We start from the raw sequence: 17,230 nt of genomic DNA, 5'->3' as shown, positions 1-17,230 counted from the left end.
GGTACGAACCCGTGTCCCCTGCATTGGCAGGCGGACTCTCAACCACTGCGCCACCAGGGAAGCCTCAAGGCTCAGAATTTAAGCCTCAGATGTGGTTGAGAACTTTACTCCTGGTATTATCTTCATTTAATATTTTCATAAACCAAAAAAAAAAAAAAAAGCAAACCAAAAACTCACATAATTAAGAGAGAGATTGGAAAAATGATAGATACTCTTTTAAAAATCCAAGAATAGGAACTGGTCATTGGCCCCCTTTAACTGGTTAGGTTTATAGGTCACATTAATCAATATTTGGTTTCATAGCAGATGTGGAGGAAGTGAAAAGTCTGGATTCCAAAAGAACCCAAGAATACTGAAAAGTATCACATTTCACACACATGGAAAAAAATGGAGAGGGAAAAAAAGATTTATGTATATCTGAAAGCAAGAGGGATGAAAAAAACACAGCTCAAGTCATCAAAATCACTGTTGAGAAACCAGATTTGAATGCTACTTAGAGTTTTCTTCATTAAATTTCAACATCAGAAAGCCATGAATAACGAGTATACATCTTAGTGCACCACAGTGTGATCTGGTGTCCACCTTGTGGGGAGAACTGTCAAATCTGACATATAAATATCCACACACAAAGGCACGCAATCCATCTTTCTCTCTCTGAGTCTCTCGTACAAACATTCAAAGTTTAGTTTCTTGTATCTTTTGCAGGAGATCTTCTGTGTCTTTTGTTCATTCCACAAACATTTACTAAATTCTCTAGGAGTGCCAGCCTTTCCACTAGATATGGTGAGAAGTACAAAGAAAAGTTTGGCAATGAGAGCAAAGAAAAGCCAAATCATGAAAATTACTAAAGTCATAGGAAGAGACTTGAAAAAAAAATTGGAGCAAGATTGAATTTGGAGAAGGGGAACACTCGCTCCCTTACTGGCCTCCACTCAACCCAGGTGCACTTCTTAATTCCTACCGTGTGCTTGGTGTTTATCAGGTACTCCAGAGAACACGACCAGAGTGAGACAGAGCTTTCTGCTCTCACCAATCCTGAACATATCTTTTCAAGTTTTATGACACCCTTCTTTCCAAGCCTTCCTAAACCTAGTCTTCACTTGCATTCACCAAATCACACAGCTGGATGCTAGAATTCATGCCTGCCTGTTTCCAGCTGGGTTGACCGTGTAACACAGCTACAGATCTCCTACAAATAATTTGAATCTGTTGTTCATCAGTACAGTTATTTTAAGGTCGGTGCGTGACTGCTGCTGGCAGGTTGGTGAGCAGAGGAAAACAGGAAATTAACTAAATCATTTATTAACATTGAAAATAACAGATTGAAAGGTGTTGGGTCCTGGGGTAAATAGCACTTGGCCACTGCAAATAAGGGAATAAGTTGGAATTTTCCAGAGAGAAGGCTTACCTGGAAGAATTTTCCAAAATTTGGTTTTGGTGTCATGGAAAAACACTCATTTCCAACCAATGTTATTGACTGCTGAATGTGTCCTCAAGAAGACACATGCTTGCTAAGAACTATAACATGAACAGTGCCATTCAAAACCATTGCAATGATCGTGCCTTGAGTAGATCCTGAGAATAAAAGAGAAAGAATTAAAAAGGAAAGGAAATTTTCATTGTGCACCCACCATATGCCAGGCCCAGTAATAGATGTTTTCACAAGCACCATGTTATCTACGCGTCACAACAAGCCTGCGAGTCAGAATCGCCAATTTACAAAAGGAAAATAATAGAGGCTTGGAGAGACTAAATAACGTGACTGAGGTCACACAGTTTATAGACAGTGTGTGACTGAAACCAGGAGTCATGTCCTTCCATGAAACTGCAAGCTACACTCATTCAAAGGACTCTCTCCAATGAGCGGATTTATGCTAGCTTTGGGAAGAAATGCAACTTTAAAAACCAATTCTAATTAAATAATCTTTTAAGAGATGCTAAACTCTTAAATCACAGTCTGATAATTATGTATTAATCATATTTTTCGTGAAGTATATATAAGTCTAGAGTATTGTTGAGAATAGAAAAACATTTTGCTTGGACATGACCTGCTATGCTGTCCTTTCCTTTATCCTGGGACTCTTTACTGCCTTGGGAATGAGCAGTGACCCAGGAAGTCAGCACTTGGGGAGGAAGGTGGGTCTGGAGGATGTCATTAATAGGGCCAAAGGATTTTATCATACAGAAATAATCAAGTAAGTGACAACTTATGGGTAAAGATGTTCATTGCAGTATTATTTATAGCGGCAAAATTTGGCAATGCCCAAATGTCCAACACAGGAGACTGGATAAATAAATGAAGCTCCTTTGGGCAATAAAAACCTTTTCATTGATTAGAAATGGTGGTGTGTTGATGGGTGATGGCTATCTGGGAGTTCATTAGACTATTTTGTGTGTGTGTTTGAAATTTCCCATAATAAAAGATTTTAAAAATACTGATATACATGTATTGACCATCGTAGAAATACTTTTGTGATAATCTTTTTATGTGGAAAAAGCAGATTATTAAATGTAATAGAAATTTCCATTATTCATCTGCATCCAGTTTTCTTCCTCTTTCAAGTACGTGGGAGGATTATACTTCCCTGCCCCCTTGCACTTGGACAATGCCATATGAGTGGTCAATAGATGTAGGCAGGACTGATGTGTGTCACTTTGGGGCTGGAGCAATTAGTTGCCAGTATGTGACTCTCCAGCCCTCTTTATTCCCTACCTCTGTAACTCATGACATTTCAAGCGGTAGAGCCTTTGACCCTGAGTGAGGGAAACATTAAACAGCTCCCTGATGAAGTAGAATGGGCATTTAGTATAAGCAAGAAATAAACCTTTGATGTCTAGAGGCACTGAGATGTTTGCTGCCACAGCATTGCTTAGCGTATCGTGATTGGTAAAAAAACAAAACCAAACAATGTAATTTGACAAGAATACTCAGCTTGCTCCCTCCTCTCTGGCAGGTCTTTGTACAAATCTCATATTCTGGGCATCTTCACTGAAGCTTATATTAAAAAAAAAAAAAAGCCAGAGCCCATAGAATTTGGCAGATCATCTATTCCAGTTATGAACACCAGGCCCACAGAGGTCCTAGTGATGGCCTAGGACACAAGGATTCAGGGCTAGTGCCTAACATCATGGGCTTCCTCATCTAGTGCTTTATCTACCAACAATAACTACAAAAAAACCTCCTCCTCACTCAGTAGAGCCTCATATTTATACTAGTTTGGGTTCAGGTCTTGGGTTAGCATGGGCCAAGAAAAACGTGACAAGTATTGTTTCTAGTATCTACCATAAAACTCAATTAAAGCTTGTATTTTTCAGGCCTAATGGTATTTAATGCTCATTAACACATTGTCAGTCAATTTACAGAGTCATAGAGTCTCATAAAGACTTTAAAGTTCAACTGGTCCAATTATACAATTTTTAGAATTCTACATGGCTTTGTGTGAAGCACAGGAATTTGAACCAATTGTTGTCTTGGGTCACAGAATAATAAAATGTATTAGTTACATCATTCATTCACTCAACAAAGGTGGGGAGAAGGGGACAAAATAGACCCAGTCCTCAAGATGCACACAGCCCAGTAAAATACCTGTGTGTCTCCTTAATTCTTTCTTCTACAGCCCTCCCCATCCTTCTTACTGATTTGACCTGTTCGGCCATTTTAGCACTATGTTCCTGGGTTTATTCAACAGCCTGAATTTGACTTTAGAAGGAAGTAAACTGTACTCTATAAGACATACAGAGACCCCTCTTAGGTATCTTTCATCCACTTCAGACTGCAACTCGCCCAGTGCAGTCTGCTGGAGCCTGAGTTCTCGCTCTGTTGTCTATGTTCACTGCAGTGACATCCCCCAGCCAGGACCAGTCATCACTGACAGGCACTGTGGAGACCCTTGAGGGGGCCTGGAAATAAATTGCCTTGGTGAAAAACACACCAAACTTAGCCATAAATTACCCTGACAGTAGTAACTGGAGAAAACCTGGTTCAAATAAAGATCTGTTTGCTCTGTGTTGCAGTTTCACCTCTTCCTGGGGCTAAACCCCTTGAGCGAGCCCATCACCCTTGTCAAAGAAGAACTTTTGCTTATTGAGTACCGTTTCACTCCTCAAGTACGTCCTGGCGGGAACGATGTGTACACTCCAAAATAGAGCCAGCAGGTGTAATAAGAGTAATAAGCTTGGGCAAAACACTTTTTGGTGCACAAAGCTCTTTCTTATTTACGTAGGAGAGTAGGAGATAGATTGCAGTTGAGGATGGGATATAATCAAGGTTCTTCTACCTCCCTCGTATCATTTATGACCAAATTCCAGTTTCATAGTCCAAGTTTTGTGGATCATTAGGTGCACCAAACAGTTGTGTACGAAGCTTGCTGACCTAGAGAAATACAGGCATCTTGGGCTCTGTCTGTAGTTCTAGAGCTGTGCACAGTAGCCACTAGGCACACGAAGAACTTGAAATGGGCTCGTCTGAACTGAGATTTGCTGGAGGTGTAAAATACACACAGCAGATTTTGAAAACTTAGTAGAAAAGAAGCATTTAAAGTATCTCTTTGCAATCTCCATATTGATTGAATATTGAAATAATATTTTAGATATACTGAGTGGAAGAAAATATATTATTGAAATGAATTTCACCTGTTTCTCCTTACACTTTAAAATGCAGCTACTAGCCTATTTAAAGTTATACATGTGGCTCACATTATATTTCTACCAGACAGTGTTGCTCTAAAGGCCTGTCTGGGGATGAGCTAGTTTGAACCTCCTTAACCCCTCTTTGTTAAGAGAGCAGGCCTCTCCCCAGTATGACCGTGTTGGGAATCACTTTAAAAGAATCCAGGAAACAGACTGGATTTGTCCAGAGAACTGTCTTACTTCTCCCTTTCCCTAACCCCAGGGCCAAATGAAGGAGGCCACAGAAGAGATTTTAAAAACTACCATGTCTTGAAACAAAGTGAAAATACGGCAGCCATATATGACCACAGGACTGAGGCCCAGTGGGCAGGGAAGGCGGCCAGCACCACAGTCATCAGAACAGCCAGGAATTGCTCTCTAGTCTAGTTTAGCCATCTAAGAAGCGTGCAACCAGGAAAACTAAGAAAGAGACTTCCTTTCGTCACCTTCAGGCTGTGACAGCTTCTTTGGCCAGCTCAGATAAGGTCATTCACAAAGCAGTCCTTGGCACTTGACCTTGTTTGATTCCATGACTCCATGGGAAACTGGGCGTCCTACTTCTATCCTTGCCCCAGCCAGAGAATCCCTTTTGAAACCTAAGTCAGGGCAAGTCATTCCTCTACTCAGAACTTTCCTGTGGCTTCCAAAGCTCCAACAGTAACCTGTGAGACCCCCAACACCTCCCCTGACCTCATCTCCTCCTCCTTTGCCCCAACTCACTCAACTCCTGGTGGTGCTGTGGCTCCGGCCTTTCCCTCTGATTGACTGAAGAGAGCTTTCTCTCATATATCTCCGTGGCTGACTGCCTCGCCTCCATTAAGCTTTGCTCTGATTTCACTTCTGTAGCAAGGCCTCCCTGATCACTCATTTCACATTACAACCTGCCCTCCTGCATTCCCAATCTTCCTTATGTTCCTCTATTTTTTTCTTTTTTCATAACACTTATTGTCTTCTAATACACTATAAAACTTACTTATTCATCTAATTGTTTACTGTCTGTCTCTCTCTATTGGAATATAAATATCATAAAGTAGAGTCCTTGTGTGCATACACTTATTTTGTTTACTGATGCAAGAAACTAGAACATTGGTAGATAGATACTCATTAAGTATTTTTTAATAAATAAAGGAAGTTATATAATGTCCACCATCCTTTTTACTCCTTTATTTTTTTAAAAAAAATTTTATTGAGGTATAGTTGATTTACAATGTTGCGTTAATTTCAGGTGTACAGCAAAGTGAATCAGTTACGTATATACATATATCCACTCTTTTTTAGATTCTTTTCCCATATAGGCCATTACAGAGTATTGAGTAGAGTTCCTTGTGTTCCTTATTAGTTATCTATTTTATATAGTGTTTATGTGTCAATCCCAATCTTCCAATTTATCCCTTCCCCACTTAAACTCCAGTAACCATACGTTTATTCATTACCTTTCCAAGATAATCTCATATCACCTGGGCTGAGAAGACCCCAGTAGCGAACCAGCTCATTACTCTGCCACGGTCCAGTCCAGCTGAGCCTCTTTCTACTCCTTCCTTAACAAATCCATTAGATACTTGTCAACAGGCAAAGTCAGTAATATACAAACCTTTGGCAAATGCTGGAGTACGAAGAGTTTATGATGGGATTCTCTAACAAGTCTCTGATGTACAGCTGTTTTACTATAGAATATTTAATTTTAAAAACCTGTAGGTAATAGGGAATCATTGAAACCTTTTTAGTAAGAGACAGGTGTGGTAAAAGTCGTGCTGAACTATTCATTCTTTTCGATTCTTCACGGCAATTTTCTCAGAATCAATTCAGAGAGTCATAAAACAAGCCAGTTGGTTCACATTATCTCCTGCAGGAATGCCTTCATTGAGTTACAATTTGATTGTAAACATGAAGACCTTTTATAAAGAGCTGTGCAAGGATCATCTATCTGGACAGTCTCTCTGTGCCCTTTAGAAAGTTTCTTGTTTGGTCACCAGTGGGATAATAAAAGGCTTACATGATTGTTACTACCTTAAAAGTAGTAACAGAAAAAATAACTGTTTTTGCTTCTGCAAATGAATGATTTGGTTTTCTTTTGTCAGGGAATGGCAACAATGAAATCTAATATATTTCTCTTCTTGCTTTAATTGTCAGAAAAGCTTAATTCAGAGCCCTATTATGATATTCAACTTAACTACCCATATCTTGTAACTTTGGGGGAGTGAGGAATTAAGCTCTACTGCTTGGAAGGAGGAGTATCAAAAAATCTGTGGACATGTGTTAAAACAATACAGTAATTACTAAGTGTTTGGGAGGGAGTTCCTCTGAGGTTACCAAGCATTATTTTAACTCTAAACCAAGTTCTTTCCCGCTCCAGACAGATTTTCTAAATAATAAGTATTTTCGTACTCAGGGTTCCTCACACACAGTGTACATCAGCACATATCAATCTCTGTTCACTATGCTCTACCTGGAAGATGCATTCTCTTTTATGTCATATTCCAATGGCTATACTCATAATTTTGCCCAGACTTCTAGCTATAACTCTACTGCTTCCCCTGTGTAGTACTTTTAACTCTTGCATTATATTTGGGTATAAGAGTTGTCATGGATGGTGGAGTCCACTAGACTTGCAACTGAATCTCAGGCCTGCCAAATATAGCTATGAGATATTGGGTAAGTCACTTTATCTTTCTAAACCTCATATACTTAGCCATCAAATAGGAATGCTTGTAACTACATAGCAAGCTTGTTGTGAGGATTAGATTAATTGATAGAGGCAAAACCACAGTAAGAGTGCCCAGCACACAGAGGGGGCCTGTTAACTGTGGTTTCCTCATCACGACCAACCACACCCATAATCACAAACCCGTCTATGCTTTCATGCATCTCTGGACCTCTTGGTTTTCACACTGTCGCGTATGGAATCCTTTGGATCCACCTGGGAAAAACTTACAGATGGATCTCCAGGCCTTTACCTCTGTGTCCTCCAGAACAATCTGCTTTGATCTATTTTATATATTAATTTTAGTAAAAGATTTTAGTTTAAAAAAAGTGAGTTCTATAACTTATTTCTCTTAAACTTGCACTATAAGTTTCTTCAGGGGACAGGAAATATATATATATATATATATGTGTGTGTGTGTGTCATTCCTTAATGTAGACCATGAGGTTGTACATACAGCTGACGTTCAATAAACGTCCAATCAATGATGGAACTAACAGCTCCTGGAGCTCTTTGTTGTGTAGCAGAGCCTGGGGCATTTGACCACTAATTTTGGTTATCCCAAACTACACATGACCTGCCCACAGATCACCACCTGGTCTCCTTATAAAAGATCAACATTATAAATGGCTTTTCTCAGAGACCCCATAAATATGGGGCTGTTGGCATTCATTAAAATATATTATTGACTTCCCGAGTATATTCTAACTGGAAAGAAGTTGTGCTCCTGAAACTGAGGGTTTATAAAAGTTCATAAAAATTCTTACAATTCTTTGCAAAGTTGATTTGGAAGTTGTATTTCTCTCTCTCACACACACAGACACATATGCACTCATGTACGTGCACCAAGATACATCCAAAAGCAAATACAAAACTGCTAATAGTATTTCTTTTTCAGTGGTGAGATTATGTGTGTTTCTTATTTTCTTCTTTATGCTTATCTTCATTTAATAATTTTCCATAAAAATTTAATAAAATACATTTTACTGAGAAAGTGTATGAGAAAGAGGAGAGAGACAGAAACACAGAGAGAGAATTAAAAGAACTGAACATGGAAATCTACATTCAAATTTCTTTATCTAATAGATTTTGGCTACAGTCCTTCTTGAAATGTCATTACCTGAAAATGTGCCTCGGTTTACTGGTGACAATGCCATTTGCAGCTTCTCTGTACCTCTGGTGAGCAGGCATGGTAGGTCAATGTCCATAGCATACCTTAAGAATGACAAAAGCCATCATCCAAAGATAGTCATGTCTTTAATGAACAATGCCTGAAAAGAAGCAAACCTGAGACTGAGGATTTTGCATATCATTTGGATGTTGCCTTTCTTTCTTTCTTTCTTAAAAATCTTTTAAGTTTTTATTGGAGTATAGCTTTTTGTTGTTGTTTGTTTTTTTAAGACAGGGGAGGCATAGAACTCAAGAGCAGAGATTCAGAAAAGATAATATCTATTCTATCCCTCACCCTGAGACAACTGAAGCTCAGAGAGGGGATGTGATTTGCCCAAGACAATCCCCGCCTTCCCGTGAGAGCTCCTTCTCCACATTTTCCTGGCTTCCTTGCTTAACCATCACAGCTTTGTCTAATCAGTTTTCTCATTAGTCAGTTTTTGGAAGTTGTACTTTAACTACATTTTCCAGGTAAATAAGAGCAAAAGAAAAAATACCTTGGAAACGAAGCTGCATCTCATTTCTTCTGGCTACTTTGCTTAATGACCTAAATGCACCATCCCTTTGGTCAGGATATTGATTTATCAAGGAAGATGGTGTTATTGAAAAGGAGTGAGTCAGAACATCCACGCAGGGAGATGTTGCTCTCAACACACTACCAGCGAGATATTGGGGGGTGGGGAGGGTGGAGTGGCAAACTGCGAGTTAGGGAAAAACAAAGACTTTTTTAGCCTCCGGACGCGCAGGCCCAGCGGCCATGGCTCACGGGCACAGCCGCTCCGCGGCATGTGGGATCCTCCGGGACCGGGGCACGAACCCGTATCCCCTGCATCGGCAGGTGGACTCTCAACCACTGCACCACCAGGGAAGCCCAAGAGTTTTTTTTATATTTAAGATACAAAAAGGGAAAATTACAGTCTCCAATCTGCTCACTAAATGCAGACTTGAAAGAAGGCCAAAGCTAAGGGGTCCCCACTGGGCCTTGTCCTTTTTTTTTTTTTAAACATCTTTATTGGAGGATAATTGCTTTACAATGGTGTGTTAGTTTCTGCTTTACAACAAAATGAATCAGTTATATATATACATATGTTCTCATATCTCTTCCCTCTTGCGTCTCCCACCCTCCCTATCCCGCCCCTCCAGGCAGTCACAAAGCACCGAGCTGATCTCCCTGTGCTATGCGGCTGCTTCCCACTAGCTATCTACCTTACGTTTGGTAGTGTATATATGTCCATGCCTCTCTCTCGCTTTGTCACAGCTTACCTCTCCCCCTCTCCATATCCTCAAGTCCATTCTCTAGTAGGTCTGTGTCTTTATTCCTGTCTTACCCCTAGGTTCTTCATGACATTTTTTTTTCTTAAATTCCATATATATGTGTTAGCATACGGTATTTGTCTCTCACTTTCTGACTTACTTCACTCTACATGACAGACTCTAGGTCTATCCACCTCATTACAAATAGCTCAATTTCGTTTCTTTTTATGGCAGAGTAATATTCCATTGTGTATATGTGCCACATCTTCTTTATCCATTCATCCGATGATGGACACTTAGTTTGCTTCCATGTCCTGGCTATTGTAAATAGAGCAGCAATGAACATTTTGGTACATGACTCTTTTTGAATTACGGTTTTCTCAGGGTATATGCCCAGTAGTGGGATTGCTGGGTCATATGGTAGTTCTATTTGTAGTTTTTTAAGGAAGCTCCATACTGTTCTCCACAGTGGCTGTATCAATTTACATTCCAACCAACAGTGCAAGAGTGTTCCCTTTTCTCCACACCCTCTCCGCATTTACTGTTTCTAGATTTTTTGATGATGGCCATTCTGACTGGTGTGAGATGATATCTCATTGTACTTTTGATTTGCATTTCTCTAATGACTAGTGATGCTGAGCATTCTTTCATGTGTTTGTTGGCAGTGGGTATATCTTCTTTGGAGAAATGTCTATTTAGGTCTTCTGCCCATTTTTGGATTGGGTTGTTTGTTTTTTGGTTATTAAGCTGCATGAGCTGCTTATAAATTTTGGAGATTAATCCTTTGTCAGTTGCTTCATTTGCAAATATTTTCTCCCATTCTGAGGGTTGTCTCTTGGTGTTGTTTATGGTTTCCTTTGCTGTGCAAAAGCTTTGAACTTTCATTAGGTCCCATTTGTTTATTTTTGTTTTTATTTCCATTTCTCTAGGAGGTGGGTCAAAAAGGATCTTGCTGTGATTTATGTCATAGAGTGTCCTGCCTATATTTTCCTCTAAGAGTTTGATAGTTTCTGGCCTTATATTTAGGTCTTTAATCCATTTTGAGCTTATTTTTGTGTATGGTGTTAGGGAGTGTTCTAATTTCATTCTTTTACATGTACCTGTCCAGTTTTCCCAGCATCACTTATTGAAGAGGCTGTCCTTTCTCCACTGTACATTCCTGCCTCCTTTATCAAAGATAAGGTGACCATATGTGCGGGGGTTTTTCTCTGGGCTTTCTATCCTGTTCCATTGATCTACCTTTCTGTTTTTGTGCCAGTACCATACTGTCTTGATTACTGTAGCTTTGTAGTATAGTCTGAAGTCAGGGAGCCTGATTCCTCCAGCTCCGTTTTTCTTTCTCAAGATTGCTTTAGCTATTCGGGGTCTTTTGTGTTTCCATACAAATTGTGAAATTTTTTGTTCTAGTTCTGTGAAAAATGCCAGTAGTAGTTTGATAGGGATTGCATTGAATCTGTAGATTGCTTTGGGTAGTAGAGTCATTTTCACAGTGTTGATTCTTCCAATCCAAGAACATGGTATATCTCTCCATCTATTTGTATCATCTTTAATTTCTTTCATCAGTGTCTCATAATTTTCTGCATACAGGTCTTTTGTCTCCTTAGGCAGGTTTATTCCTAGATATTTTATTCTTTTTGTTGCATTGGTACATGGGAGTGTTTTCTTGATTTCACTTTCAGATTTTTCATCATTAGTGTATAGGAATGGCAGAGATTTCTGTGCATTAATTTTGTATCCTGCTATTTTACCAAATTCATTGATTAGCTCTAGTAGGTTTCTGGTAGCATCTTCAGGATTCTCTATTATAGTATCATGTCATCTGCAAACAGTGACAGCTTTACTTCTTCTTTTCCGATTTGGATTCCTTTTATTTCCTTTTCTTCTCCGATTGTTGTGGCTAAAACTTCCAAAACTATGTTGAATAAGAGTGGTGAATGTGGGCAACCTTGTCTTGTTCCCAATCTTAGTGGAAATGCTTTCAGTTTTTCACCATGGAGGACGATGTTGGCTGTGAGTTTGTCATATATGGCCTTTATTATGTTGAGGAAAGTTCCCTCTATGCCTACTTTCTGCAGGGTTTTTAACATAAATGGGTGTTGAATTTTGTCAAAAGCTTTCTCTGCATCTATTGAGATGATCATATGGTTTTTCTCCTTCTATTTGTTAATATGGTGTATCACGTTGATTGATTTGCATATATTGAAGAATCCTTGCATTCCTGGAATAAACCCCACTTGATCATGGTGTATGATCTGTTTAATGTGCTGTTGGATTCTGTTTGCTAGTATTTTGTTGAGGATTTTTGCATCTATGTTCATCAGTGATGTTGGCCTGTAGTTTTCTTTCTTTGTGACATCCTTGTCTGGTATTGGTATCAGGGTGATGGTAGCTTCGTAGAATGAGTTTTGGAGTGTTCCTCCCTCTGCTATATTTTGGAAGAGTTTGAGAAGGATAGGTGTTAGCTCTTCTCTAAATGTTTGATAGAATTCACCTGTGAAGCCATCTGGTCCTGGGCTTTTGTTTGTTGGAAGATTTTTAATCACAGTTTCAATTTCAGTGCTTATGATTGGTCTGTTCATATTTTATATTTCTTCCTGATTCAGTCTTGGCCGGTTGTGCATTTCTAAGAATTTGTCCATTTCTTCCAGGTTGTCCATTTTATTGGCATAGAGTTGCTTGTAGTAATCTCTCATTATCTTTTGTATTTCTGCAGTGTCAGTTGTTACTTCTCCTTTTGCATTTCTAATTCTATTGATTTGAGTCTTCTCCCTTTTTTCCTTGATGAGTCTGGCTAATGGTTTATAAATTTTGTTTATCTTCTCAAAGAACCAGCTTTTAGTTTTATTGGTCTTTGCTATCATTTCCTTCATTTCTTTTTCATTTATTTCTGATCTGATTTTTATGATTTCTTTCCTTCTGCTAACTTTGGGGGTTTTTTGTTCTTCTTTCTCTAATTGCTGTAGGTGCAAGGTTAGGTTGTTTATTCGAGATGTTTCCTGTTTCTTAAGGTAGGATTGTATTGCTATAAACTTCTCTCTTAGAACTGCTTTTGCTGCATCCCATAGGTTTTGGGTCATCATGTCTCCATTGTCACTTGTTTCTAGGTATTTTTTGATTTCCTCTTTGATTTCTTCAGTGATCACTTCATTATTAAGTAGTGTATTGTTTAGCTTCTATGTGTTTGTATTTTTTACAGATCTTTTCCTGTAATTGATATCTAGTCTCATAGCGTTGTGGTTGGAAAAGATACTTGATACAATTTCAGTTTTCTTAAATTTACCACAGCTTGATTTGTGACCCAAGATATGATCTATCCTGGAGACTGTTCCATGAGCACTAGAGAAAAATGTGTATTCTGTTGTTTTTGGATGGAATGTCCTATAAATATCAATTAAATCCATCTTGTTTAATGTATCATTTAAAGCTTGTGTTTCCTTATTTATTTTCATTTTGGATGATCTGTCCATTGGTGAAAGTGGGGTGTTAAAGTCCCCTACTATGAATGTGTTACTGTCAATTTCCCCTTTTATGGCTGTTAGCATCTGCCTTTTGTATTGACGTGCTCCTATGTTGGGTGCATAAATATTTACAATTGTTATATCTTCTTCTTGGATCGATCCCTTGATCATTATGTAGTGTCCTTCTTTTTCTCTTCTAATAGTCTTTATTTTTAAGTCTATTTTGTCTGATATGAGAATTGCTACTCCAGCTTTCTTTTGGTTTCCATTTGCATGAAATATCTTTTTCCATCCCCTTACTTTCAGTCTGTATGTGTCTCTAGGTCTGAAATGGGTCTCTTGTAGACAGTAAGTATATGGGTCTTGTTTTTGTATCCATTCAGCCAATCTGTGACTTTTGGTGGGAGCATTTAGTCCATTTACATTTAAGGTAATTATCGATATGTATGTTCCTATTCCCATTTTCTTAATTGTTTTGGGTTTGTTATTGTAAGTCTTTTCCTTCTCTTGTGTTTCTTGCTTAGAGAAGTTCCTTTAGCAGTTGTTGTAGAGCTGGCTTGGTGGTGCTGAACTCTCTCAGCTTTTGCTTGTCTGGAAAGGTTTTAATTTCTCCATCAAATCTGAATGAGATCCTTGCTGGGTAGAGTAATCTTGATTGCAGGTTTTTCTCCTTCATCACTTTAAATATGTCCTGCCAGTCCCTTCTGGCTTGCAGGGTTTCTGCTGAAAGATCAGCTGTTAACCTTATGGGGATTCCCTTGTGTGTTATTTGTTGGTTTTCCCTTGCTGCTTTTAATATGTTTTCTTTGTATTTAATTTTTGACAGTTTGATTAATATGTGTCTTGGCATATTTCTCCTTGGATTTATCCTGTATGGGACTCTCTGTGCTTCCTGGACTTGATTAACTATTTCCTTTCCCATATTAGGGAAGTTTTCAACTAAAATCTCTTCAAATATTTTATCAGTCCCTTTCTTTTTCTCTTCTTCTTCTGGAACCCTTATAATTCGAATGTTGGTGCATTTAATGTTGTCCCAGATGTCTCTGAGACTGTCCTCAGTTCTTTTCATTCTTTTTTCTTTATTCTGCTCTGCAGTAGTTATTTCCACTATTTTATCTTCCAGGTCACTTCTCTGTTCTTCTGCCTCAGTTTTTCTGCTATTGATCCCATCTAGAGTATTTTTCATTTCATGTATTGTGTTGTTCATCGTTGTTTGTTTCATCTTTAGTTCTTCTAGGTCCTTGTTAAATGTTTCTTGCATTTTGTCTATTCTATTTCCAAGATTTTGGATCATCTTTACTATCATTATTCTGAATTCGTTTGCAGGTAGACTGCCTATTTCCTCTTCATTTGTTAGGTCTGGTGGGTTTTTATCTTGCTCCTTCATCTGCTGTGTGTTTTTCTGTCTTCTCTTTTTGCTTATCTTACAGTGTTTGGGGTCTCCTTTTTGCAGGCTGCAGGTTCGTAGTTCCCGTTGTGTTTGGTGTCTGTCCCCAGTGGCTAAAGTTGGTTCAGTGGGTTGTGTAGGCTTCCTAGTGGAGGGGACTAGTGCCTGTGTTCTGATGGATGAGGCTGGATCTTGTCTTTCTGGTGGGCAGGTCCACGTCTGGTGGTGTGTTTTGGGGTGTCTGTGGATTTATTATGATTTTAGGCAGCCTCTCTGCTGATGGGTGGGGTTGTGTTCCTTTCTTGCTAGTTGTTTGGCATAGGGTGTCCAGCACTGTATCTTGCTGGTCGTTGAGTGAAGCTGGGTGCTGGTGTTGAGATGGAGATCTCTGGGAGATTTTCGCCGTTTGATATTATGTGGAGCTGGGAGGTCTCTTGTGGACCAGTGTCCTGAAGTTGGCTCTCCCACCTCAGAGGCACAGCACTGACTCCTGGCTGCAGCACCAAGAGCCTTTCATCCACACGGCTCTTTAATTTGGGATGATTCGTTGTCTATTCATGTATTCCACAGATGCAGGGTACATCAAGTTGATTGTGGAGCTTTAATCCGATGCTTCTGAGGCTGCTGGGAGAGATTTCCCTTTCTCTTCTTTGTTCTCACAGCCCCCGGGGGCTCAGCTTTGGATTTGGCCCCGCCTCTGCTTGTAGGTCGCCTGAGGGCGTCTGTTCTTCGCTCAGACAGGACGGGGTTAAAGGAGCCGCTGAATCGGGGGCTCTGGCTCACTCAGGCCAGGGGGAGGGAAGGGCACGGAGTGCGAGGCAAGCCTGTGGCGGCAGAGGCCTGCATGACGTTGCACCAGCCTGAGGCGCGCCGTGCGTTCTTCCGGGGGAGTTGTCCCTGAATCCCGGGACCGTGGTAGTGGCGGGCTGCACAGGCTCCCCAGAAGGGGGGTGTGGATAGTGACCTGTGCTCACACACAGGCTTCTTGGTGGCGGCAACAGCAGCCTTAGCGTCTCATGCCCGTCTCTGGCGTCCGCGCTTTTAGCAGCGGCTCGCGCCCGTCTCTGGAGCTCCTTTAAGCAGCGCTCTTAATCCCCTCTCCTCGCGCACCAGGAAACAAAAAGGGAAGAAAAAGTCTCTTGCCTCTTCGGCAGGTCCAGACTTTTCCCCGGACTCCCTCCCGGCCAGCCGTGGCGCACTAATCCCCTTCAGGCTGTGTTCACGCCGCCAACCCCAGTCCTCTCCCTGCGCTCCGACTGAAGCCCAAGCCTCAGCTCGCAGCCCCGCCCGCCCCAGCGTGTGAGCAAACAAGCCTCTCGGGCTGGTGAGTGCCGGTCGGCACCGATCCTCTGTGCGGGAATCTCCCCGCTTTGCCCCCCGCACCCCTGTTGCTGTGCTCTCCTCCCCAGCTCCGAAGCTCCCCCCCTCTGCCACCCGCAGTCTCTGCCCGCGAAGGCGCTTCCTAGTGTGTGGAATCCTTTCCTCCTTCACAGCTCCCTCCCACTGGTGCAGGTCCCATCCCTATTCTTTTGTCTCTGTTTATTCTCTTTTCTTTTACCCTACCCAGGTACGTGGGGAGTTTCTTACCTTTTGGGAGGTATGAGGCAGCGTTCAGTAGGTGTTCTGTAGGGGTTGTTCCACGTGTAGATGTATTTCTGGTGTATCTGTGAGGAGGAAGGTGATCTCCGCGTCTTACTCTTCCGCCATCTTCCCGGAAGCCCCGCCTTGTCCTTTTAAAACAAATCCCAACCGCACGCTTGACCAGTCCAGGCCAGAGGTGCCAGACTTGAGCTGATTTTGATGAAGCTGAGTATCCTCCTTTCCTATGGCTGCCTTAACAAATTACCACAAGCTCGGTAGCTTACAATAACAGAAATGTATTCTCTCATCGTTTTGGAGGCTACAAGTTCGAAATCAAGGTGTTGGCAGCGTTAGTTCCTTCTGGTGGCACTGAGGGAGAGACTGTCCCTTGCCTCTCTCCTAGCTTCTGGCTATTGTCAGCAATCCTTGGCATTCCTTGGCTTCTAGATATATCCCTCCAATCTCTGCCCCTGTAGTCTCATGGAGTTCTCTCTAGGTGTCTCTGTGTCTCTTCTTCTCTTTTTATAAGGATAGCAGTCATATTGGATTAAGGGCCCATCCTACTCCATTATGACCTCATGTTAATAATTACATTTGCAATGATTCTATTGCCAAATCAGGTCACATTCGGAAGTACTGGAGCTTAGGACTTCCAAGTATCTTCTTGGAGTACACAATTCAACCCGTGATAGGGGGTAATAGGCTTAATGGAGCAAAAGGCTTGCTACCTTAATGGAGAAAAGGGCAGCGTCCAGTTGGAATGATCAAATGTGGCAGTGATGGCATTGATGTATGAACCAGTGCTACCTGAGGAATGAGGAGAGGGCAGTAAAGGGAACACTAGGGGGCACTTATGAGAAAGTAAGAGTAAATCAATAGTGTCTGAGCTGCAAGCTTGGGGCAAAGCCAATGGAATGAGCAGGGGAACCGCCACTGGCTCAGAGGCACTTCAAGAGGTGTTGGAAATCCAAGTGCGCCATGGAATGGAAGAACTTAAGCTCACCAGTGGAA

The 17,230-nt window shown here is 40.8% G+C and overlaps 1 long non-coding RNA gene across 2 annotated transcripts in view; it reads right to left on the bottom strand.

The window, feature by feature from the left end:
- The window catches only part of LOC307190356, a 69,593-nt gene extending 53,243 nt beyond the window's left edge, over positions 1-16,350 (bottom strand). For both annotated transcript variants that reach the window (XR_013829466.1, XR_013829467.1), the window contains exons 1-3: positions 16,226-16,350; positions 8,490-8,584; positions 1,409-1,575 (exon numbers count right to left, since the gene is read on the bottom strand). This is a non-coding gene — a long non-coding RNA (uncharacterized lncRNA). The remainder of the gene's footprint in view (positions 1-1,408; positions 1,576-8,489; positions 8,585-16,225) is intronic.
- Positions 16,351-17,230: the final 880 nt, after the last annotated feature.

This window comes from Stenella coeruleoalba, assembly GCF_951394435.1.
Source record: "Stenella coeruleoalba genome assembly, chromosome: 8".
Lineage (NCBI taxonomy): Eukaryota > Metazoa > Chordata > Mammalia > Artiodactyla > Delphinidae > Stenella > Stenella coeruleoalba.
This window is presented reverse-complemented; position numbering and strand designations above follow the sequence as displayed.